At 37.5% G+C, this 24,075-nt stretch overlaps 1 pseudogene; it reads left to right on the top strand.

The window, feature by feature from the left end:
* The first annotated feature begins 14,197 nt into the window (after positions 1-14,197).
* LOC112408340 (desmocollin-1-like) overlaps positions 14,198-24,075 on the top strand; it is a 38,991-nt pseudogene continuing 29,113 nt past the window's right edge.

Raw genomic sequence — 24,075 nt, 5'->3', positions numbered from 1 at the left:
GGATTTGATATTTGAGCAAGGGAAGCAAAGGCTAAGAAGATATTCCTGGCTGTATCAGGGGCTAACCCTATGAGGGCAGCAATGTCGTATCCTGTCACTGCAGGTGACATCCTAGGTAGAAGCGTCCTGTGACAGGGCCTTCACTGTGTTTTCTTATGGTGAAGTCTCCTTGGCGCCTCCCACTTTTCTGAGCCTGGTTCATCAGCTTTTGTGTTGATTCTGTGATGTATCTCTTATCACTTCATTAAACTCCTTGTCTGTGATGTTAACTCATGTTCATTTCTCTTGTCTGGAGCCAGGAATCCTGACAACTTAGTGACCACTGCTGAATCTTAAAACTCTCTCTTCCCTGGGAAAGACATCTTTCCTTTATTCCTACCTGAATGCTCCTCAGATTCACATTTCCTTGATGTTTTGTCCAAATTTTTGACTCTATATGTTCTCTGTTCCCTTTTGTATTTTCTTTTTCTCTCATTCAGTCAGTACACTTCCTCTGATTGAGCTCATCCATTTCGGGGTCTTCGAACTACTTCAGTTTTAATGTAAATGGTTCCTACATCTATCTTTCCACTTAAGCCTTCAGTCCTAAATTCCAAATGCAATTTTTGACTTCCAACTTAGGATATGACCTGGATAGACTGACTATAACATCTTCCACACCTGAATCAGCTCATGTCCCTGTACTCTCTCAGTAAGTAATACATAAGCCAAAACAATGCAACAGTCATCTTTGACTCTGCCCTTCCCTCCTGTTCTCTTCTCCTGCTGCTAACTGCTTTATTTGTGATCTCTCTTCATTAGAATGAACAAGTGCAAGCAGTTCTAAACTTGTACCTTTCTAAATGCAAATCTGATATTTGTCCCCTGCTCAACAGTTTCAGACAGTTCTCTGTTTTCCTCATGTCACACAAAGTAATTCTAGTCAAATTATTTCAGTTCAAAACTAATCTACTCAAGGACTGTTTTGGACACCTCACTATGAGGTATGAAGTACCAGAAATGTAAAGACACATACAAATGGTTCCTTACTCTTAGAGAGCCCAAATTCTACTGGGAGAGATAAATGCAATGCATGGGACACATCTAATGTTCCACTTGAGATCTCTCAGCCTCACCCAGATCTGTTTCTCTCCCAGATCTGCATGGTTCCTGGTTGACTTAACACAGACACACACAGAGCCTCTTGCCATTTCCCTTCCATATCGTCATCACACAGGTTTGGAGTGACAGTAAGTCCTGAATAAATTATTGTTCAGAAAATGCCATCTTAATTTTATAGCATTTAAAACACACTGGCATTAATTGTAAGCAAAACCTGAATAAGAACAGCTCCATGTTGTGCATGGAGGGTAATTGGGGGTTTATAACATATTGTTATATTGTTTTTAACAGACTTCTAGCTTAGGAGGCATCATTTTAAAGGAAATTCTCTCAACAAATCCAGCAGCTACTTTATTAGAATGATTACATTAAATAAATATCCTAAGAATATTGTTTGACTCTATTTATTAATGCGATTCCACTTAAGTTAGTAAGCTGAAACTAAAGTTTAATATTTAATATCCTCAGTAAAATAAAGTCAAATGATTTTTATTAAAATGTTCTCTCTCATATAAATGAAGAGGTAAAAAAAATGAAAACAAAAGTAGAAACTGCAACCGTGTATCAGGATGCTGCTTGCTGTGAAATATACTTACTTTTTAGGATCATCTATGAATATTTGATAAAGACATCAAAATGTCTTGACCATTTTACTTGAGTACTAACAATTCAAATAATGCAAGACATTTTTGTCTATATTTATTGGCTTGGTGGTTGATTTTTGAAATCTTTTATTGTTAGACAAATTTATAAAGTGTTATGCACTTTGTATTTACAAGTGTTATGCAGATAATACAGAGAGTTCTCATATATCCTGTACCTAGCTTTCCCTTACAGTAACATCTAACAAAACTATAGAACCATTATCAAAACTAAGAACTTTATCTTGGTACAATAATATTAACTAGATTACAGAATTCATGGGGGTGGTTTCCACCAGTTTCTTTACTAGTGTCCCTTTTCTGTTCCAGGATCCAGTTTAAGAAACAATGTTTCATTTAGTTGTCTTACCACCTGATTCCTCCAATCTGTAACAGTTCCTCAGTCTTCCTTCCTCTTTCATTGCCTTAACATTTTGAGGAATACCTGTCAACTATATTTTAGAATGTTCCTCAATTTAAGTTTATCTGCTACTTTCTCATGATTAGACTGAGGTTCTGCATTTTTTGAAGGATGCCACAGAGGTGATATTCCTTTCTCAGTACATTGTATCAAGAAGCTACATGGGGGCTTTCCTGGTGACGCTGTAGTTGAGAGTCTGCCTGCCGATGCAGGGGACACGGGTTCGAGCCCTGGTCTGGGAATATCCCACATTCCGCGGAGCAACTAAGCCCGTGCACTACAACTACTGAGCCTGCGCGTCTGGAGCCTGTGCTCCGCAACAAAAGAGGCCGCGATAGTGAGAGGCCCGTGCACCACGATGAAGAGTGGCCCCCACTTGCCGCAACTAGAGAAAGCCCTCGCACAGAAATGAAGACCCAACACAGCCATAAATAAATAAATAAAATTTTTTTAAAAAAAGAAGCTACATGGAGCAGATATATATTATTGATGATGTTAATCTTGGTTGTTGTGTGATTAAGGTGGTCTCTGCTAGGATTCTTTATTATAAAGTCATAATTTTTCTTTTTTAAAAAAACTTTCATCCACACGTTTTAGCATCCATGGGTGGATCTTGCCTGTGGCAGTTACTATTGTAATAATTGAAAAGTGATTTTCTATTTCCTTCTTTCCCTCCACATTTATTAATAGGAGTTCATCTGTAAAACAAGAATTGTCTATTTACCCCCATTTATATATTTGTCCAGTTATTTATATCAGTATGGGCTTGTAATATTTATTTTATTCTTTGGGTTGTCGTCCAATAATGTGATTATTTTGTTGCTTGGGCTGTTCTAAGGTTGGCCTTTGGGAGCTCTTTCAGGTTGGCTCCTATGCCGCTTTGACTTGCCACCATCCCATTTTCTTTTCTAAACATTTCCTTACCTTCAGCATCTTGAGATCTGATATCTGACATTGACATCTATGCTCGTCTTGAATTTTTCCTGCCCAGACCTGCAATCAATCAGTTTTCTAGGATTTCTGGATCTTTTCATTAGAAATTTAGAAATCAAGATCTAGGCACTGGGTGTGCTCATTGCTATTGGGTCATCAAGTTTACAGAAAAAAAACCAGAGGCATACAAAAGAGATGAAACTGACAAAGGAAATTCCCATGATAATATTGAAGAGAAGTCTCAGGATATCAACTGTGCTGAAGGCCTAAAACTGCAAGGCCAGCTTGGGGCAGGATGGAGGTATTCAGGAAGAATGCCTGCGAGATACAAATAGAACTGAGCTACTACTTGGTATGTCTGAGCTCATTGGTAGTCATAATAATGTGGAATTGAACATTAATTTAGTCAAAGTTTATGAAAGAAGTTGGCTGGGAGGTAGAGAATTGTGGATGGTGGGGGGGGATGTAAGAGGTAAACATATTTTCTATAGCAAAAAGTCAATAAATAATAGTCTAAATTTGGAAAATAATTTCTGTATAAGCACATTATTTAGCAATGTGGTGGCAAATAGCAGAAGAAATAGTTTTAAAAGTTGAATGTAGTTACTTTTAAGGAGTAAGAATTGGGATTTGGGAGGAGAAAGGCAATAAACTATTATATTTTTAGCCAGTATATTTGAATTTACATACTTTCTTGTTATAAATAAAAAATTAAATTTAAAATAGGGAGAGAAACATACCCACAAAAATTACAATGGATAAAGATTTATGGAACTGCCTCTGTTCTAGGTGAAATAAATTTTAAAAGACCCACATCTAGAAATATATTGGCAGAATTTTTCTACTTCAGGAACAAAATGCACCCTAAAAGAGTACAGGCAGAAATGTAAGAATTAGCAGAAAATGAAACAAAATAAGTTTTAGGGAAAATAAACTAAAATGTGACCAAGAATATTATACCCTAACAAATTGTCTGCCTTGTGTGAAATCAATGGAAATTCAATTTCGAATATTTCCAAATTCACAAAACATGTACCTAGGCTGAAAAAAAATTATTTTTATATTTAATCCAGTTGACAGCAAATTTCACAGATTAAATGACTTATTTGCAGAGAAGTGTTTTAACTCAAAGTACACAAGTGTAAGAGGCACACCTACCGTTTAAATTCTGACTAAATGACTAAATGGCTAAATGACTTTACCTATTATGCTAAATGGGAGCATTATTCCAGGAGCTTGGCCATATTTCCCCTCCTTCTTCTTTCTTTTTCTTCTCTTTATCTCTCTCTTTTTCCTGCTTGAAATAAATTTTTTGAACTCTGTAACAGATTTTGGGGCAAGGAATTCCAAACTCAGAATACAAAAGCCTGTTAATTTTTCCTAAAAGGAGGAGAGAAACAATCTAATCATTATATACTTATTTTTTTCCCCCAGGGAAACCACAGCAGCCTGGAAAGGGACAAAATCTGTGTGCTGGACACTGTTGGATTCTGAGGATATGATGATGAACAAGACTGTTGGGGCCCTGCCCTAATGAAGGGCATATTCTAATGGGGAAGATAGACAAAGAGACAAAAAGAAAAATAAGTAAAATACAATGTTAATTTGTAATAACTGCTAAGAAGGAAACAAAGAAGGGTCTGGCAGAGAAAATAATGGGGACCGTGGGATCTGCTTTAAATTAGATGGCCAGGAGAAGTTCTCTGAAAGGAAGATTTAAACTGATTCTTGATAAAGGAGGATGAGCTAGCTGGTGAGGGGGCATTCCACACAGAGAGATGGGGCATGGCCAAGTCAAGACAAGAATGACTACTGAAGTGTGTGGTCTTATGGGGACAAATTAATTTCTCAATACTTAATCCTGTTATTTTTATTCAAAATTTATTTTGTTCCCTCCACGTGGGAGGCATAATTCTAGCCACTGGGAATAAACAGTCCCTGAATAGAAAGAATTTATCATCCAGGGAGGAAAACTTGCCAGTCAACTGGAGATGGCTAATCAGGGTAAAGAGGCTTTATATGAGAAACACACCTAATACCAATTCAGGTGGGGGTAACAGAACCAGGAAAGGTTTGTTACCTTTCCTGGTAACCAACGTCTAAGCAGACACCTGGACATAAGGGGAGTTATATATAACTAACAGGGCATGAAAGCACAGAGGGTGTAATTGTCCTTTTTCATTGGATTGAAAAAGTTGAATAAATGACTTCAACATTGTTATGATTGAATTGTGTTCCCCCCATATTCATATGTTGAGGTCCTGCCCCCCAGTACCTCAGAATGTGACATTATTTGGAAACAGGGTCATTGCATATGCCATTAGTTAAGATGAGGTTATTATGATGGACCCTAATCTAATATGACTGGTATCCTTATAAAAAGGGGAAATTTGGACACATATAAAGGGAAGATAATGTGAAGAGGCATAGGGAAAAGACAGTCATCTATACGTCAAGGAGAGAGGACTGGAACAGATCCTTCCATCAGAAAAAAACACCTTGCTGACATCTTGTGAACAATGAAATAGTAGATTTCTGTTGTTTAAGTCATCCAGTTTGTGATATTTTGTTACAGCAGCCCTAGCAAACTAATACAAGCATAAACTAGGAAATACCTACATTATCGTATTAAATGAAAGGAATATACAGAAATGAATATACAGAATGTATATACATTCATTTATAACTTGGCAATGGATCCTAAAAAAACACACACACAAACAAAAATGCTACTCTCTTGGGAGAAAATATTTGCAAAAGATATATCTGATAAAGGACTGTAAGCATTTTTAGGGCATAATTATTCTCCCCTACAAATTTTGTTTTTCTCACATTCTCAAGCAGTGTGATAGACACATAACAGATATTTATTAAAAAATAGGGAACGTATTCTAATTCACACTATCTGAGGACCTGGCAAAATATTGGGCCAATTCCAATCTGAATCCAAACTCTGCGAATTAAGTCAGGGAGTTCCTAAAGTCAGCACTTTCTAGACTCACTTTCCCTAAATTATTCCATGGCAGGAGAATTGTGTTACCAATTGACTGCAGAAGCACCTATGATGCAATAATAATTTGAGCCCAGTGGCTAACTGAGGCTATTTCATAAAGGGTGTATGCTTTAAAGGGTGTAGTTTCTTTTGCTTAATGTTAATCACTCTTAGTCCATTTACATAAAAGAAACCTCGGTTAACACAAATTTAAAGCGTAGATGTGTATTTTTAATGTAGTTTAGTCCAAAAACATTCATGAGTTACTATCTTCCCTTTCTCCATCCCATTACTATTTTATACATTATATGAGTTAAAAGTTCTTATATATTGTATTAATGAAAATAACACCACCAGGGCTTCAGCAAAACAGACCATAATGTGCTTTCCTCTCAGAATAATGGTAAAATGGGACTTCCCTGGCGGTCCAGTGGTTAAACCTCCATGCTTCCACTGCAGGGGGCACGGGTTTGATCCCTGGTTGGGAAACTAATATCCTGCATGTCGCGTGGCCCCCTACCCCCAAAAAAGGTAAAATAGCAAAAGAGTCAGCACAACAGTCTAGGCTAAGTTGAGGTAAACCTGAACTTTTCCACTGTACCTGAGACCTCTGATCTGTCTCAGGAGAAGCACAGCGTGCAGCCATGCACATCTTCAAAGTACAGGCAAACATTCTCAGAAATATTCTAGTTCGAATTTGTATAGGGAAACTTTTATCAAAAGACAAAACAATTTACAAAGTGTTTCTCTATTCAAACAGGAGAACTTGTTTTGTTTGATCATGTAGAGCAGTTTGTTTCCCATTCTCATTTTTCTAATTATCTTCCATATAAAAGAAAGAGCAGCAGTTCATAGCAACCATTGTAGTGACCAGCAATCGAATCCCTCATCTTCACCCTTTGACCGTCGAACAGCAGCAGGACCACTGAGATGACAGTCTGTTTGTTCAATTAAACTTAAGTAAGAACAAATTCTTAGGGGCATTTCATGAAACACTATACAGAAATCTGATCAATAGATATTTATTTTTGTTATATCCAAAACAAGCTGCAGGAACCTTGGGGAATGGGTTTTATTTTTAGTTCAAGAGCAAAGAACTTACAAATGGTTCCTCTGAGTATGTATCACATTTGCTATAGATGACAACACATATTTCAATCTAGCCAACAAATCAATTTATAAACCTCTGGGTGAGTTTATGGTTGTTACTTCAGAAAACATCAGTAGTTTCTCAGGGAAGATTAGCATTTCAATAGACTTACAAGGCAAAAATACTTTTGCACAATCATTAGATTCAATCACGAAGTTTATGAAAGGCTAGAAGCTAAGTGTAACAACTTTCTCAACTCAAGAAGCTCCATTGAAGAAAGAGTTTTAGTTATTAACTTGTTTGGTTTATTCCAAAATGTGCCAAATTTCCTTACAGTTCCAAATATGTGCCAATATATTAAAAGAGCATATACATAATTAAAAAATACAGTTGCTTGGCAGTTGTGAAAACTGCTAGACATCATCACTAGACAAGTAATTCAGATTAAAATTATAATGTTTTACTGATTAAAATAGCAGGATTTTTAATGAAATGATAACGTTTGATCCTGTCTAGTATATTTATTGTGGCATTCATTGTAAGAATGTACACTGGTACTCTGCTTTTGTGATGCAAATTGGCTTTATATACCAAAAGCTATTAAGTCCCATTAAATCATTTGACCTAGAACTTTTACTTGTGGGACTCTGTCTCAAAAAGATACTCCTGAATCTAGAGAAGATGGTCTTTATAACGATGAAAAATTGGCAACAACTTAAATACCCAATATTATGGAGAGGATAAATCAACTGTAAACCATTTATCTAAATAAGTTTAATACAGTTTCTAGCAAATCCATTTAGGGCTTGTCATGACATAAGACAAATATTTGTTTTATATTATTAAGGGGACAATGCATGCTACACAATTATATTTATAGCACAGTATAAAAATGTTAAAAGTTCTATACACAGAAACTAGACTGGAAGATATACCCTGGAAAATTAGCTTTAGATCATAGGTGAAGTTTCCTCTCCTCATTTTCTATCTTAACAAAGTTTAGATAGGGGGTACGTACTCTTACGTTTAAAAATCAACATTTAAAAATACGATTTTAATATGTAATATAAATAATTGACAGTAAAATTTCACCTTCATTTTTTAAAAAACACTTTTTAAACATTTAACTTTGAAGGCCACCAAAGAAGTTAATAATTGGAGGAAATATCAGGAAGTAAATAAAAATCTAAAATATTCATTGTGTTTATTTCACCAGGATTTCAATCCTGATCGTATCATATGAAGTACTTTAACTAATTTTCAAAACCGATAGTAGACTGTAAGCTCCATGAGGGCAGAGATAATGTTTTCTTCAGATTCCAATCAACAGCACCATTAGTAGTGCTTAGAATATAAAAGGTGTTAATGATTGATGCATAATTGACCAGCTTATTGAGGTGACAATAAAGAAAAGGTCAGTTTACTGGGCTTTGTTTAATTTGCTTGTCTAGCCTCCTTTTTCTGTAAGTAGCTGACAGTTGTTTTGGAGCAAGACCTCCTCACGGCTTTTTGCCCACGTGGTCTGGCCATCCCTTGACTTTAGCCTTGTTGGACAAGATTCTCCAGTGAGATTGTGTTTTGCTCCAGCTATTAAAAATGAGACATTGCGCTTCCCTGATGGCGCAGTGGTTGAGAGTCCGCCTGCCGATGCAGGGGACACGGGTTCGTGTCCCGGTCCGGGAAGATCCCACATGCCGTGGAGCGGCTGGGCCTGTGAGCCATGGCTGCTGAGCCTGCGCGACTGGAGCCTGTGCTCCGCAACGGGAGAGGCCACAACAGTGAGAGGCCGGCGTACCGCAAAAAAAAAAAAAAAATGAGACATGCTCTTTCAACTATGCATTACTGAACAGTTGAATGTAATCTTGGAGCTTCTGGTGACCATCTTTGTCTCTGCACTGAGAAAACTGAATGATAATGAAACCAACACAAAGAAAGGCAGAACTAAGAGACAGAGAGAACCAGTATCTTGGTGACATCATTTGATAACTTGGCTTGAGCTATGCCTGAATCTAGGAGATCCCGGGACTTTCCAATTACATGACCTAACAAATCCCTTTATCCTCAACAATTTTGTTTTGTTTTGTTGTTTCTCTTAAGCCAATTTGAGTTTGGTGTGTGTGCTGAATAGAGTTCTAAATTATACGGATATTTATGCTGACATTTCATAAGTCTGCCAACAATTTTGATAATAATGGGAAGTAGTCATTTTATGTAAAATTGGTCAGTATTCTATGTAAACAGCCTTAAGAAATCATTGCTAGTAATCGTCAATATCTATGAGTTGCTTCTAAATTTTAATAACCTTTTACCCAGATAAAAGTCCATGAGTTCATTGGAATTGAAGGGGTTTTCCCCAAGAATTAAACTCCTGAGACCCAGATGTCTCTATAGTTGACTTCTTTTTAATTTGTTCATACACTTCTAATCTTCTATTTTAAGACCACACACCCTATTTTACCCCTGTAGTTTCTGTTATCTTCAGCCATGTAAACTTAACCCATAAATGCCTTGTTAGGCTTTATTAATGTATAAAGCATTGCTACCAGTCCAGTCTGTTAGAATAAATTGGATCACCTAACAGATAATAATTTTATGAGTAAGAGGTTATTTTGAGGCCTTGAATTTATTCATAACCAGTAATTTCTGCAAGTTAGCTATGAATAAATATCTTTTATGAAATTTGTCACTGTATTTCTATAAGACACATTCTTTGAAATTTATAGAAAGGCTTATATTCTTGACACCTCTTCAGCTAAAAGCTAAAGAACTACAATGGTCAGGTGGGTCTTTAGACTTAAGTCTTTCACTCACATCCCCTGAATTGGAAGGCGGATTCTTAACAACTGGACCATCAGGGAAGTCCCTAATTAAAGTGATTTTATTTTCACTTCATTGAGAAATCAAATTCCAATGCAGATTCAAAGTAAATATTTATTGGTTGTTGTACCTTTGGCAATACTATATTACAAGACATCATCTAGTTCTTTTTCCAGAACATTTTATTTCCCAAGCCTTCTTGGCCTCTAATTCCAAAGAAGCAATTATATTATTGTTTCCATTTCTACATTCACAGTCAAATAAGCAAAAGTAAATCTTCCATTTTTCCTTTCTCAGCAGCATGGGGATTGAAGTGTACCTTTTCTTTTCAGTTAAACATGAGGTAGAAATGTAAGTAACAAGAGCAGGAAGAGTAATTTCAAGTATAAACATTTACAAAGTAAGTAGTCAAACAGCCATCTTACTTGACTACAGTGACGCTCACAAAAGAGGCCAGATGCTCACAGTATTCTAGGATGATTGACTGTAATCAAGAGGTATAGGTTATAACTGCTTCTGAATACATTTCACTGGCCTCAAACAGGCTTATTGCTCAATAAGACAGAATTCTCACATACTCAGTCATCATTTTCTGCTCATTTTTAATATATTGATATACATTTATTGTCAAAATAGCATGAGAGAGTGAAAAGAGTAGCATTTTGGTGGCAGTCAGACCTGGGCTCAAACATTTACTTCTCCATCATCTCTGGATTAATGGGTTACTTACTTTCTCAAGTTTTCATTATCTGAAAGGAGCCCTGGGATGTTTGGGAGGATTCAGTGAAATGTCTGTCATGGTTTCTGATTCTTAACAGTGGCTCATTAAATAGGAATTTTATTATTTATTTGTTTATTCATTCATTTATTCATTGGCCACATCACGTGGCTTGTGGGGATCTTAGTTACCCGACCAGGGATTGAACTCACATCCTTGGCAGTGAAAGTGTGGAGCCCTAACCACTGGACCGCCAGGGAATTCCCTAAATATGAATTTTAGTTCCCTTTCTATAACCCAAATTAAACAATTACCATTTGAAAATATCTACCCTCCTTTCCTAAGTTCCATCACTGCTGTTGTGTGAGACTGATATTGAACTCATTGAGTTGTGATAGGAGAAATGATTCTAAAGTCTCCATTGCAAGGGTCATTAGTGTTTACAAAACTTAGCTCGATGGAATAATGTACTTTTACACTAGGATATCCTGCATGTAATGTACAAGTAATTTGGATGAATGGAGTGATTTTAAAAAGAGTTGGTCTTAGATTGTAGGTGTTCTTGAATAAAGATATTCAAGAAAAAAATCTCCTCATGAGTAATAAAAAGAATGCAGTAAGAAAAGAATTAATATTTATATTTCAATAGTATTTTTCACAGAAATAGAACAAACAATCCTAAAATTTGTATGGAACCACAAAAGGCCCAGAATAGCCAAAGCAGTCTTGAGAAAGAACAAAGCTGGAAGCATCATGGTTTCTGCTTTCAAACTCTATTACAAAGCTAGAGTAATTAAAATAGCATGGTATTGCACTCGGGTGATGGTTGCAGGAGCAGAAGCAGAGTGGAGCAGCAGAAGCAGAGCTGAGGACCCGCATGTCTGGTCAGCTGAGCCTGGATGCAAAGGATGCAAAGGAAGAGTCCAGTGATGCAATGAGTAAGGCCTGGCAGCTGGAGCAGTGCAGGCCTGTGTGCCTGTGGAGCTACAGGCTGAGGGGGTGCATCCTCAGCCCCTCCTGCCAGGTTTGGAGAGGCCAGAGGCCCGGGTGCACAGGGGCAGACAGAAGCTCCCCAGGCCTTGGGGTTTCCTTAGTGGACTGCTGGGAGGGTGTGCCAAGGGTGGAAAATGTCGGCCAAGGGGCACTACCTCCTCAATGAGGACAAGGAGGGCCCTGACCAGGATGCAGTCTATGAGAAGTACCTCCTAATATCATTTTTTTTAAAAAGAATTCTGGCATAAAAACAGACACATAGATCAATGGAACAGAATAAACAGCCCAGAAATAAACCTACACATATATGGTCAATTAATTTATGACAAAGGAGCCAAAGATATACAATGGGGAAAGGAGAGTTTCTTTAATAAATGGTGCTAGAAAAACTGGAGAGCCAAATACAAAAAAATGAGACAGGACCACAGTCTTCATACACAAAAACTCAAAATGAGTAAGACTTGAAACCATAAAGTCCTAAAAGAAAATGTAGGTGGTAAGCTCCTTGAAATAAATCTTGGCCTTGATTTTTTGAATCTAATCCAAAAGCAAAAACAACAAAAGCAAATACAAGCAAGCGGGACTATATAAATTAAAAAGCTTCTGCATAGCAAAGGAAACTATCAACAAAATGAAAAGGCAGACTACTGAATGGGAGAAAACAGTTGCAAGTCATATACCTCATAAGGGGCTAATATCCAAAACATATAAAGAATTCATACAACTCAATAGCAGAAAAGCAAACAATCCAATTTAAAAATGGACAGAAGATCTGAATAGACATTTCTCCAAAGAAGATGTGCAGATGGTCAGTAGGTACATGAAAAGATGCTCAATATCACTAATCAACAGGGAAATGCAAATCAAAACCACAATGAGATATCACCTCACACCTGTTAGAGTGGCTACCATCAAAAAGACAAGAAATAACGAATGTTGGTGAGGATGTGGAGAAAAGGAACACTTGTGCACTGTTGGTGGGAATGTAAATTGGTACAACCACTATGGAAAACCGTATGGAGCTTCCTCAAAAAAGTAAAAATAGAACTACCATATCCAGCCATTCCACTTATGGGTATTTATCCAAGGAAAATGAAAACACTAATTTGAAAAGATATATGCACCTCTGTGTTCATTGCAGCATTATTTACAATAACCAAGATATGGAATCAACCTAAGTGCCCATCAATGAACTAATGAATGAAGAAACTATGGTATATATATGCAATGGAATATTATTCAGCTATAAAAATAGTGAAATCTTGCCATGTGCAACAACGTGAACAGACCTGGAGGCCATTATTCTAAACGAAATAAGTAGGTCAGAGAAAGACAAATACCCATGATCTCACTCACACATGGAATCTGAGAAAAAATAAATAAATAAAAAGCCAAGCTCAAAGATACAGAGAATAGATTGGTGGTTTAAAAGAAGAAACAGGGGATGGGAAATGGTGGGAGAAATGGGTGAACTGGGTTTTTCCATTTTTAGTTTAAGTAAACTGAATTTAAAAAATTTTAAGGACTTTTTTTTTTTTTTTTTTTTTTTGCGGTACGCGGGCCTCTCACTGTTGTGGCCTCTTTTTTTTCGCAGCTCACGGGCCCAGCCGCTCCGCGGCATGTGGGATGTTCCCGGACCGGGGCACAAACCCGTGTCCCCGGCATCGGCAGGCGGACTCTCAACCACTGCGCCATCAGGGAAGCCCCTAGATATTTCTTTATTCACTTACTTGTATAACTTCAATATGCACTGTAGGAAATTCCTGTGACATCTAGAAAATCAAACCACAGCATGCAGACAATAGTAAGGAGTAGACACAACACATCTGTGAAGTTGCTGCTGTGGACCACAGCGCCAGACCTCGGGCAGAACTGCAGTGCTAGGTGTGACAGACTACACCAAAATGCTTAGATGGGGAGATAACTTCTGATAGATGTGACTGCAGGCTGTGTATTCCTGATTTGCCAATGGCAGCTGAGGAGGCATCACTTCTTTGAGTGGAGTTTGTGCACACACAATCTATGTTTGTACCCAGGGCCAAGACAGGTTAACAAGGCCAAGAAGGAGGGGAGGACATGGGAGTGGGTAATAGCCAGGGAGGACTTCAGAGCATTAACATGGGGGGAAAGGGAGGAAGGCTGAGGATTGAGGGTGCTCCCTGTTGCTTCTGCCTATGTGTCAAGTGGCAGTAGAAATTTTGAAAGCTGTGAGGAAGAGCTAGTGGTACCCCACCCTCCCCACTTCTAGGAAAACCTCTTTCCATTCCGGGGTAATTGAATTGAAGGAGGAGGACTGACCTGAGAATAGGAGGAAAGCAATTGTTCTGCGGCTCCTCCTTCTGTCATTTTTACCACTTGCCTCCTGACTCTTCTCCAAATCAAGCTCATCCACGTCAAGGTGCCAGCTGTCGGGAATCTGCTGAAGCCACCCTGTGCATCCCAAGCTTCCCTGTTATCCAGCCACCACCCATGACCATTGGGACTGCTTCTGATGGCTGGGGCCTCCACTGCCCCAGGGAGCATCTTCTCTCAGCAGCTCCTTTTCTCTTTTCTGGTGAGTAACAAGCAAAGGATTAGGGAGTTCAAGCATGTTATTGTGCGTTTCCCTCCTTTAGTCTGGGCTTGAAAGAGAGTAGGGTGGTAGTGGAAGGCAGCGAAGGCAGACTGGGAGAACAAAAACAGATCTGAGAAAAATTCAAGGAAGAGTTGAGAGACTTGTGACCTGGGATGGCAGGTGTTCAGTTTGCTCTTCAAGTTTCCACTGCCAACCTGTTAGTTTTTCAAGGGAATCCCCTGTTCAGTCTTGCTGTGGTGTTTTTCTAAGGAGTGATGGAATGAATTCACTCCTCAGCCATTTGACCCAGGAGGTTCTGAGGTTTGCTTTTGCTACTAGTAAATAAGCTGTACTTATTTAACATACTTAGTTCCACTGAGCTGCTAGAAGAGGAAAAGGATTCTGGGTGGAGAGGGGAAATATCCAGGACTTTCTTAATTTTACCCAGGAAGGGCTAAAAGAAGGGCAGAGCTCTTAGTTCAAGCAAGGTGTTTAACTTGAAAAAAAATAATAAAGAAAAATGTGAGAGTGTTGAAAAAATACAGAAACTTGGCTTCCACTTAGGTTTTTAATAACTTTGTAACTGTGTACTTCATTCCCTGGTATTAAGAATGAAAACATTGGGACTTCCCTGGTGGCGCAGTGGTTAAGAATCCGCCTGCCAATGCAGGGGACATGGGTTCAAGCCCTGGTCCAGGATGATCCCACGTGCTGCGGAGCAACCAAGCCCGTGCACCACAACTACTGAGCCTGTGCTCTAGAGCCCACAAGCCACAACTACTGAATCCTGTGTGCCTAGAGCCTGTGGTCTGCTACAAGAGAAGCCACCTCAATGAGAAGCCTGCATACCACAACAAAGAGTAGCCCCTGCTAGCCACAACTAGAGAAAGCCCACGTGCAGCAACGAAGACCCAATGCAGCCAAAAATAAGTAAATTTATAATAAAAACAAGTAATCATTATTTTTTTAAAAAAAGGAATAAAAATATTATAAGTCAAGAAATAAGACTCATTTTTTATTTTATTTATTTATTTTTTGGCGGTACACGGGCCTCTCACTGTTGTGGCCTCTCCCATTGCAGAGCACAGGCTCAGTGGCCATGGCTCACGGGCCTAGCTGCTCCACGGCATGTGGGATCTTCCTGGACCAGGACACGAACCCGCGTCCCCTGCATCGGCAGGCAGACTCTCAACAACTGCGCCACCAGGGAAGCCCAAGACTCATTTTTTAAAAAGTGGTTATTTAAAGTGGAATACAAATGCAACTTTAAATTCCAGTTTTTAGTATTATCTGCCTAAGTTATTGTAAAATTACAGACTGTTTAAATAGGCTGACACCATATAGCCAATAAACGTGGGTTGAGTTAGAAAAGAAATATACACCCATAATATGGCTGATGGTTTTCTTTCCTTCTCCCAAATAGTGGGTCCCATAACTCTAGAAATATGTCCTCAGAGAAAAATTGGTTATAAAATTGACCTATCTGTTCTAGCTCTATTTTTTAAATTGCATCTTAATTAGTATCTGTATTGGTCAAGACTGGTTTTTTTTCTTAATCTTTTCTTTTTTAATTTATTTATTTTATTTATTTATTTATTTATTTTTGGTTGCATTGGGTCTTCGTTGCTGCACGCCGGCTTTCCCTAGTTGTGGCAAGTGGGGGCTAGTCTTTGCTGCGGGGCGCAGACTTCTCATTGCAGTGGCTTCTCTTGTTGCGGACACAGGCTCTAGGCACGTGGGTTTCAGTAGTTGTGGCACGCGGGCTCAGTAGTTGTGGCTCTCGGGTTCTAGAGCACAGGCTCAGTAGTTGTGGCACACAAGCTTAGTTGCTCCACAGCATGTGGGATCTTCCCGGACCAGAGCTCGAACCCGTGTCCCCTGCATTGGCAGGCATATTCTTAACCACTGCGCCACCAAGGAAGCCCTGTCCTAGCTCTGTTTTATATTTAAATAATAACGAAACTGTCATTTGGAAAAACAGTAGAAGAAGCAAATAAACAGAAAATGCCAAGAAAAATAAGTAAAATAGGTTTTGAACTTACATTCACTTTTAAACTGATAGCTTTTCTCTTATTTTTCAGATAGTCTCTGTCTTCTTTCCTTGAGTTAGGTATATAGCTCTTTAAAGCAATATTTGTGTCTTGAATTTAATTAAAAATCTTTACCCTGGGGCTTCCCTGGTGGCACAGTGGTTGAGAGTCCGCCTGCCGATGCATGGGACACGGGTTCGTGCCGCGGTTCGCGGCTGGGCCCGTGAGCCATGGCCGCTGAGCCTGCGCATCTAGAGCCTGTGCTCCACAGCGGGAGAGATCACAACAGTGAGAGGCCCGTGTACAGTAAAAAAAAAAAAAAAAATCTTTACCCAGTTGAAGTCTACTCTCTAAATTTTGAAATGTATTTCTTTTTAGACTAGTTTTGTGGATTATATCATTTAGACTTTGAAGTTTATGCAAAGACAGTCCAAGGAGTAATTTGAGATCAGTGAATATTTATGGACGTTGGTCTTCAGGCGGTTAAAAATATCCTCGAATATTTTCTCGATTTAACTACAGGTCAAATTGCTTGGAGCTGTGAAAATGATGATTTCTGTACAAATATGTGATTATTGTATTCCAGAGTTTAGTACTTTCTTCATGCTAAGAAATCAGAATGACATTTACAAATGGTCTTAGAGATGATAAACTCTATATTAGAGTCAATGGTTTGTAACACATTTTCTTGAAAGGATGCAATAGAATTCTGGTTCTAAGATCTCTATTCATTTTAATTTTTTCATTGATACTAAATGACTGTTGTGTCCCTAAAGCCACTTTCTTTGCTGTTTCCTTTTAAAATTTATACAAAAAGTATTGAGGGATTGGAAGATTAATTTGTTTCTGAATTGACAATACTTTTATCAATAAGACAAAACTGTAATGCAAAAGTTTGTGATCAAATGTAATTCCTGATTTTTTTCCTTCTTTTGAGGTTTTAATATTATTTTGCAGTGCTTGTCAGAATATTTCTCTTCAAGTTCCTTCTCATCTTCAGGCTGAAGCACTTGTAGGCAAAGGTGAGAAACCATGTTACGAATTTCGTAGTTTTAACTACTACATTTAGCTTCCAGCTGCTCTTGTAAAGTTTGGGATAAAAGCCATATGGTAGCTACTTGCATTAGAACTCGACATGAAATGAAAGATAAACTACTTGTTTTTTGGTAGTGGTTAGAAACAAAGTACCAAGTTAGCTGTACACTTTTCTTGCCAGAAAAATTAGCAAACATCAGAGGACTAAATTATCTTAGTTTAGTACAAACAAAAAGAGGCACCAAAACCAGAAACATGTTTTAGTTTCCTACGACTGATCTGCTTCCAACATTCTTTAATTGATTACATATAAAACAGATGTGTCAAAGTTGAAATGTCCCAAAATAAAATTTATGCTTGAGTTTGATTACAATGACCAAGTACCCATCAAGAATTTATGTGATCTATTTCACAGAATAGCTTCAGAAAGTCAAAAAAAAATTTAAGTAGTCTTACTATCACAGCCATACCTGAGGCATGGGTTGGTTGTTCTGAGTCCAGGGGTAACATTCCTTTCATCAGTGTTTTTCATTAGCCTTAAGTTTACATCGAGAAAAACACACCTTGTATACAGAAGTGGTATACTTCTATATACTTTGCCCAGTGCTTTGAGGTTTTGAATTAATCCCTTATATCTTTTTTCTTTTTTTTTTTTTTAATTATTATTTTTGGCTGTGTTGGGTCTTTGTTTCTGTGTGAGGGCTTTCTCCAGCTGTGGCGAGCAGGGGCCACTCTTCATCGTGGTGTGCGGGCCTCTCACTGTTGCGGCCTCTCGTTACGGAGCACAGGCTCCAGACGCGCAGGCTCAGTAGTTGTGGCTCACGGGCCCAGTTGACATGTGGGCATGTCAGCTGGGCATGTGGGATCCTCCCAGACCAGGGCTCAAACCCGTGTCCCCTGCATTGGCAGACAGACTCTCAACCACTGCGCCACCAGGGAAGCCCCTCCTTATATCTTTTAAAAGCACTTAAATGGTACACAGTCTATACTCTAAAGACACATAGTAAATATGGTAAATATATTAAATATGAATCAGTAAAGGAAATATTTTGATACAACCACTAAGCATTATTAAGCTTGGGGTTTATTAAGCCTCCAAAAGGTTTTATGGAATTAGTACTTGCAGTATTACTGAGAAATATTACTTAAGTATAGACCAGTTTTCTTATTTTTTGCAAGATAGTTTTAACTATCACAGATTATTGCAAACAAGTTCAAAATCTGACATCATACAGTTTACTACATATAATAGAAAACAACACATTTGTACATATACACGAGTTAAAGTGGAAACAATAAATCCAGTGACATTAAAAATATTTAAATGATGAAAGCAGTGGAAACGGTGACTCCATCAATTTAATTACTTAATTTTTATGGCCTCTAAGTTTTAGAATAGTAATTATTCCACACATTCCAAGCGTAACCTCCCCCTTTTTGCTTCTCATGCACTAACTGGAGGTTGTCATTCCTGTAAAACTTGTTCTATTCTTGTTTCACTTTACAAATTACAGTGAAATTTCTTCCCTGCAGTGAATCTGAAGGAGTGTCTCCAGTCGGCAAGCCTATTTCAGTCAAGTGATCCTGACTTCAGAATTCTAGAAGATGGCTCCACTTACACAACACATAACCTCATTTTGTCTTCTGAAAAGAAGAGTTTTTCCATTTTGCTTTCAGACACTCAGAGACAGGAACAGAAGGAGATAGAAATTATACTGGAAGCAGGAGGAAGGAAGGTATATTAGGCAAGACTTAAGCACAACAATCTTCTCACAAGAGCCCTTCATCTCATCTATTTCCTTCTGTGCTAAAATTATTGCTCTTGGATGCTCACTTGTTTGTCTATTCCACTTATAATTAACATACATAAAGACTAGACGGTTTTAAGGAATAATAGGGCTATTTACAACTGGTGTAAAAATGAACAACGCAGTAGCCAGGGAGCAAAGTCAGAATATCAGATGTTTTCAGGTGTGGCAATAAGAATGACCTACCTGCAGAACAAGGCAAGGTGGGTCAGTGAAGATTGATTCTGGCTGGAGATGTGGTGCTCCACCCTGAGTGGCTTTCTCCCAAGTAACTATGGATTTGAGTCTCTCTTTAAAGAGGAGATGAGACCATCTACAGTTTATTCCCATCTCAATAGAACATTCTATGAGGTCCCTTTCTTCAGAGAATGCAGTAGGGCCAGTCCACCAGATTGGTTTGAATGTTCTGACTCTAAGCTCGTCTTCTTGCAGTGAGTGGTGGTAACCAGAGAGTGGGAAGGGAGAAGGTTACTGGAATTCACGTAAATCTCATTTTAAGCAAACTCTGCACAATGAATCTGGTCTTATGAGATGATTTATTAATAAGGGATTCGATTTATAAGAGACTTTCCCAGCTAAATTTGTTTTGATTACAAGAAGTCTTCATCAAATTTAGAATATGCTTACATATTACATGTACTTTACATTTGTTATACATTTAGAATAAGGCTTACAAAATATTATTTTATGTCCAAATTGTAAAGAGTCTCCATATCACATAAAATAAAATATGCTGGAACACACGCTGACCTATGTGTCTTTATATAGATATACAAATGCTTTGCACAGTAGCTAGTATTTTAACAAATTTTCATCGTCCCGCTTCTAGTGGAATAAAATCAATTCTTTAATATTTGTTAGTGGATTATCTCTTTTTAGGCGGGTCAATATTTCTCAAGATAGCATCTTTCACCAAAACCCTATAAAGTTCTGGTTGGTTAAGTGACAAGTGATTAAATCAGGAAATAGGTGAAACTGGTTCTTACTCCGTGTGTGTGTGTGTGTGTGTGTGTGTGTGTGTGTGTGTCTTATTAATAAAAAACAGAACTTATGAAAAACAGAAATTGGGCATTATCCATGATATTGTTATATACAATCTTTACTTATTTTCTTCACGTTACTATGTATGTGAAAATCATAGTATCTAGAATGATAAGCAATGCTATATTTCTTCACTTTAAACATTTTGACCTTTTTATCAAAAAGCCAAATAAATAATTGATAAATATGTATATTTACATACACGCGCATGTAAATATATAAGTTCTCTGCTGCTTTTATAGCTTCTTCATAGGAAGAAAAGCTCTAACACTAGCAGTCATTCTTGTGGAGAAATAAAAAGCTGCCTACTCTGTACGTTGTGATGTACACTTCATTTCTTATTCTGCTGATAACATACTGTTTATGGATTTTTGAGGTCTTTAGCTGCTTCTCACTGGTCCATCTGCTGTCTCTTTTGGCTTCTTATTAAGATCATTGCAAGAGGGAAGGGAAAGAGAATAGTTTATAATTTAGATAAGTTACTGGGAATTCCCTGGCGGTCCAGTGGTTAGGACTCTGCACTTTCGCTGCTGAGGGGATATATATGGTCAGAGAACTAAGATCCCAAGAGCCATATGGTGTGGCCTAAAATAAAATAAAATAAAATAAAACAAAATTTAAAAGTTACTTCACTATTTTTTGACATCTTTTAAAGGACAAAGGAATAAAATAGTTTGGAATTTTTGCCCAAAGTTGGCCTTTTGAGTAATTTTCCTTCAGAATTACTTGTGTTTCTCTAGTTTCCATTAACATGCTTAAGATTGAATTGACATTAATAAGAAACACCAACTGCAAATCAACAAAATTCATAAAGTATAACAACCAGATGTAAACATGGTGCAAGTTGTAAAATCTCTTGAGACAATGTGGAATAGAAGCCTTCTCTGTCAACGTAGAGGTTAAAATTAAAATAGTACGTCTTTGCTTTTCTATCAAATCAGTTTCATATACTGTTTTTTACTGGAAAGCTTATTTCTCTGGAAATTAGTGGATCTTCAGTATCTGCCACTTTTGCTTTTAGTCTTGGACAAGTCACAACTTCAAAAATCTGTTTTCTTCTTTGTGTTATGGGCTGCTAATTGTTGTCTTATCTACCTCAGAGCTGTTGTGATCATTAAATGCCATAATGCTGGCAAAATCACCATATAAACAGTAAAGCTCTCTAAAAATATTCTAATGGCAGAGATCAAATAATGCACATATTCCAGAATTTTGTCCTCAAGACTGGGGCTTTTGATGGGATTTTCCAATTCTTTGCTTTTATCTAACCTATTTGAATGTTAAGTGTTAATAAATTATTGTTGTTCGAAATAATTAGATTTCCTTGATTATTGGGAACAGGGTCTAATTCAATACATATCATTACTGTGCTCTCATTTGCTCTATTGCCCCATGTTGTATTGTTTAATTTTGGCGGGTAAAGATTTTTCTGGATGAGTCACACCATTATTGCAGTTGAAGGAATTTGTTTTAAACCATTCAATGCATCTAGTCTTTTAGGGATTTATATAAGGCCTTTTTGCAAGTTTTTTAAAGAAGAGTTGTATAAGAAGTGACTTTTCTTCAATAATTCAATAATAATAAGTTATTTTATGAAAGAAAGCAGCTACAAACACTCTTCCTCTTTGAATGTTGAGGAGAGTCTGTACCTTTTATAAGTTTATAGGGAAAAAATCAGCTCAATCTGGTCCCTTCTTACCTATCCAGCCAGAGCCTTACTATCTTGTAACATATGATTTCTTTTCCAGATACACAAGTCTATCCATTGTCTTTAAATTCATGTTGCTAGTTACATTCTGTACACACTCAGCTTTGGTATCACTGCTCTCTCCCTTCCTCTGCCCCGTCTACACTCAATACCCCTCTCTACAAGGGTAAATTCAAGCCCCAACTTCTGTTGACAACTGTTTACACATTCCCAAAGATGAGAGCAATTACAGAGATAAAGGCAAATTATAGGGCAAAAGGGCTAAAAGAGATGAGGTTCTTCAAGCTACAGAAGAATTCAAGGGAGAAATATCACAATAGTAGACACAAGAAATTTAAATAATACTCTTCTAACTTAGCTAAAAATATGACTAATTCTACTATAGTATTCTATTTATAGATATTGTAACAATATTTAAATATATTATTATTGCTTTTCATATAGAATAATGGGAGCTAGACTGCAAAACCATTAGTTGTACTGAGCTTTCTGAAACTGCTGCTTTAGTGACTAATTATGAAAATATTTATAATTAGTTCCTTTATCATATGAATATTAGTGGATTCTCCTAGGGATCCAGGCTGTGGTTTAAAGTTCGGCTGCATTTCTAGTTTAAATCATCTTTACAATAATTATTTGAATTTTTATTTATTTTGGAGATGCTCAGCACATTAATAGTAAAATATCAAACTAGTACCCGAAATAGTACCAGAAACAAAATCACTACATCTGGAAATCAGTGGAATGTGGAATAAATAATGATATTTATTTGTAGTTGAGCATCAGGACCTATTTTAAACTACAAGTGATTATACAGCGAGAAGTAGATGATCATTTCCATTGAAGAGAAAAGCTAGCAAAAATTAGTGTAAATTACAGCAGGATGGACTTGGGTTAGATAGGGAGATGTTTTAATACCAACGTGATGAAGTAGAAGAATTCATTACAAGTGGTCCCATAGAATATTTACAACAGTTTTTACAGTTCTCAATAAGATGAGTTCTCAATAAGATGAAAAATGAGTTCTCAATAAAATGAGTCCCTTTTGGTTTATTTTTCCTAAGAAAAAAAAGATGGATGGAATTGAACGCAACAAGCTATTTATTGGTGAATTACCCAATGTAAGGCACTGTGTTAGGTGCTTCAGTCACACAAATATCCTAAGTCTCAGGTTTCACCCCTGAGGACAGTTGGAAACTAATAGGGACATAAAACAATTACATAGTTTTCTCTAGCCAAAACTCTCAAAATGACAGCAGTTAAAGAAAGAAAAAATTACATCAAATATGAGGGGAGAGGAAGAGATTGATAGGAAGGCTGAATAGTGTGGTGGTAGTGGTGATGGTGGTGGTGGTGAAGTGGTGACAATACACCCCTGTATCCCTGAGTGCAGAATTTATTAAGATACAGGGATCAGACTGACAGAAATCAAAGTGTAAGTTTTATTACTGAAAAAGCCCAGCTGGAGGTTGTTTGGGGAAAAGTGAAAAAGGGAACAGAGAGAACATGAATGGTTATTTCAAAACCTTCTGTCCTAGAGAGTGGAGTGGAAATTTCTTCCCCTCCAGGTTAGCATGTGAAGATGAAATGTTTCCTTTCCACACAACAGTGAGGATTTTGTGTTACTCTGGTAGATGATAGGAAGATCACTGAAAAGTCTGATTAGCTAATATCATGATTAAAATTGTGCTTTGTGGAAATGAATCTGACTCCTGAGGGCTACATGGTTTGGAGAAGGTCAGTTAAGACAACTGTAGGAAAGTTGGTAGGACATGTGTGTAGGATACAATATGAAAGTTGATAGGATACATTTGGAGTCACATGAGGATAATGGCATTGAGAATAGAAAAGAGAAGTGAATGACAGAGACACAGAAATGCTGTAATCTCTAGAACCTGGCAACTGACTAATATAAGGCTAAAGAGGGGGAGGAATTAGATACCTGAGACTTTAATCCTGGTTCATTTTAGAAAATGGTTAAGGTAGGGAAATCAGGAAGGCTAGTTGTGGTGAAGAACTGAGTTAACACAGACTTCACTTTGGGCAGGTTTAGTTGTTCCTGTCAGTGAAGAAAATCTGTTTAACTCAACCATTTACCAGAAAACTTCAGAAATATTTTGATGGTATTTAAAGAAAAAGGGCATTAAATCCTCACATTTGGGACCAAGATATATCATTTTGAGATAGAGTTTG

This window comes from Neophocaena asiaeorientalis, unplaced genomic scaffold (assembly GCF_003031525.2).
Source record: "Neophocaena asiaeorientalis asiaeorientalis breed wild unplaced genomic scaffold, Neophocaena_asiaeorientalis_V1.1 scaffold126, whole genome shotgun sequence".
Taxonomy (NCBI): Eukaryota; Metazoa; Chordata; class Mammalia; order Artiodactyla; family Phocoenidae; genus Neophocaena; species Neophocaena asiaeorientalis.
Note: the sequence above shows the minus strand (reverse complement) of the source record. Positions and strands in the feature narration are given on the sequence as shown.